The sequence below is a fragment of the Musca autumnalis genome, unplaced genomic scaffold (genome assembly GCF_047663935.1).
Source record: "Musca autumnalis isolate F117 unplaced genomic scaffold, ASM4766393v1 scaffold_5, whole genome shotgun sequence".
NCBI lineage: Eukaryota > Metazoa > Arthropoda > Insecta > Diptera > Muscidae > Musca > Musca autumnalis.
This window is the reverse complement of record NW_027412088.1, coordinates 78,667,945-78,671,255: the sequence shown is the minus strand read 5'-3', so window position 1 is coordinate 78,671,255 and position 3,311 is coordinate 78,667,945.

The following is a 3,311-nucleotide window of genomic DNA, read 5'->3' as shown; positions in this document are numbered from 1 at the left end:
TAATAATAAGCCCACTACTTTTCTGTTTATCTCTTAACCCGCTCTCCACACTCCTAAAAAATAGCCAATACGGATATAAACTTAAAACATCCGACAACCTCAGGATCTCACATTGTTTTTATATGGACGATCTAAAAATATACTCAGGGACCAAGCCCAATCTAAGTCAATTACTCAAAATCGTCGAACTATTTTCCAATGATATAAAAATGGCATTTGGGATTGACAAATGTAAAACACAGAACATAACGAAGGGCAAATACAATCCAGGAGAATTATTCTGTACGTCCGCAGGAGAGCAATTACCCCACTCTTAAGAGAGGAGCAATACAAATATCTGGGTATCCGACAAAACATAACCATAGACCATACTGTGCATAAAGCAAAGATAAAACAAGAATTCATACATCGCGTCCAAAATATTGGTAAAACCAAACTTAACGGAAAAAATCTAATCAAAGCAATAAACACATACTCTATACCCCTCCTAACATATACATTTGGCATAATATCATGGTCTCCCACAGACCTTACTGACCTGGATAGAACGGTCAGGAGAATACTAACCAAGTACAACCAACATCATCCCAGGTCATGTATGGAGAGACTGTATATTCCAAGAAAACTTGGAGGTAGAGGACTACTCAACATCCAGAGCCTACATGATAGACAAATAAAAACACTAACGGACTACTAACGCCACTAAACCTGAAAAATAATAGTCAAAGAATCCCGGATACCACACAACTGCTACTGCAAAAATGGAAATCCAAACCATTACATGGAAAATATCCCAATCAAATAAATCAAACAAGAAATTACAGGAAATATATCATGCATGATAACACGATCGCCGATGACAGATGCAGAAGATGTGGAGGAGCCTCAGAAACTATAGCACACTTGCTAAATAGTTGTACCTCCCTGACCAACAACCACTACACAACAAGACACAACAACATAGGAAAAATAATATATATAAACATAATCAAATTACTGAAAATTAACGAAAACACATCATATTACTATAAATTCCACCCAAAACCCGTAATAGAGACAGAATACTACACAATATATTGGGATAGATCAATCCTGGTAAACAATCCACCAGATATAACTATACCAAATAGACCGGACATGGTCATAATAGACAAAAAAGCACATACTGCAAAAATCATAGACTTCGCTGTCCCATTAGATATCAATATAACGGAAACAATCACCACCAACAAATCGAAATACCAACCGCTAGCACAATACCTAAAAAACTCACTATCCTTGCAGAAAATAGAAGTACTACCGATTGTAATAAGCTCGTTAGGAACAATACCCAAGGAAACCACAAAAAGCCTGGAACAGCTGAATCTAAGCCACAAAACTCTCACAGAAATGCAGAAAAGTGGTTTAATTAAAGCTACTTCTATAATAAGAGAAACTATTGGATGAGGAAGAATAATGGATATATAATATCCCAACTGAGCGCAACCTTTGGTCATAGACCTGGTGCGTAAATTCCAGCTTTCGCTGAGAATGTCACAACTCAGATAATAATAATAATAATAATAATAATAATATTTCGTTCCACTTATTCAAGTTCTACAATTCTCACGGTGCTCTTGAAGCAAATTTAAATGGAAGTTGCTTACATCTGGGAAGTTTTTGCGGATTATGAAAATACAAAGTTTATAGATGAGAAAAAGCAAAAAAATTGACGGAGCGCTTTTTAACTAAATCGCTATTCAAGTTGACATTTTTAGAGGTTTTTTCGGTTTTCTCGATTTTGCTTGGAAACCGCAAGTCCTATCGAAATGGGGCAACAAATGTTGTAGCTATGAAAATTCTCTACAAGATTGACCTTTATGATAATTTCGTAGGTTTTATAGTTATTGAGATAAAGAACTTCAAATTGAGACAATGCATTGAATGTATCGGTACCTCATAAAACAATGTCATACATGTTGCGCCTTAACTGACTAACTAAGGGTTTTTTAGGTTTTCACGATTTTGCTTGGAAACCCCAAGTCCTATAGAAATGGGGCAAAAGAAAATGGAAGGGGTTTAATTTCCCTCTGGGTTGGGGGATGAGGTATATGTTTCACAAGAAAAAAGTGTCCGCTCAAACTTCGTAGTTGACATTACTTCCAGTTTTAATTACATACAAATCGGGACTGGTCACCCAATGTGGAGCAGTCTATTCCCTACAATTACATGGTAGTAGCTTTCTCACTGCTGGGAACGAGTCTATTCCCCTCTTCTGCACTGGTGCTGGAGAACGCAACCTATTTTGCCTTGTGCCTGACAAGATCGTAAAAGATCTGTGATGGGAGGATATCTGTTTACCCAATTCTCTACTCCACCTGCGGTACCAGAACGGGACCCTCTGGTTGGATCTCGTAACCGAGTTACTTCCAGTTTCGAGGAGCTGGTAACAACTTGTTAGACTGGGTTTCGCGGTGTAGTGTATTGTCAATCGCCATATCTCTTTAAGCCAGTATCCTTCGGTTTTGAACTGCTCTGCTGGTAAACCATCATCTGTTAACTTATTCTCTTTATTGGTGTACTGGCTTCACACTTGTTACACGGTATACTTTCAACACCATCTTGTGGTATGGATTCCTGGCATCGTCTTCATCGCTACGATACCCTAACCTAAGCACGCAATCCGTATCTGGTTTAATTACAGTTTTTCGAAAGTCTTGTTTAAATCTTGTGCTGTTAACAATCATGTTCCTTGTCGATTTGAAGTTAGTCAACCTAATTCCGTTGTCGGATATTTTACCGCGGAGGCAACCATTTTCTACTTTACTTCTCCAATTTTGGATGCCATGTTTCGTGACATCATCTTTTACATGGTATTTCCATCGAAGTTTCGACCTCCTTGGAGCGCATGTTAAATAAGTCACACGATAAACGGTTATCTGGCCAGAAATCACATTTGGTATGAAAGGGCTCGGTTATTTCCATTTTTTACCCTTCACCAAACTGTATTTAATCTCTTTAAAGTGCTGATATTATCTAAGTTAAAGTTATCCTGCACTTTATATGCGATTGGTAGGAGGAGTTTGCACAAACCCTTTTTGCTCACGGGACATAACAAACAGAGGTTTCAATCGTTGGGTATACGTTCCTCTAACCAAGTTTGGCTAATCAACTAATGTATACTACAATCAGCAGCAGCAGGCCAACTTGGATGGGTTCCCCTGTCTCTTTGTGGCCGCCCATATTTGATACCCGTTCCTTTCATTTTCGGACTTCAATCTAACTCCTGAACATCTATAGTTTCTGACACTCGCGTTTTTCCTGATCATTAT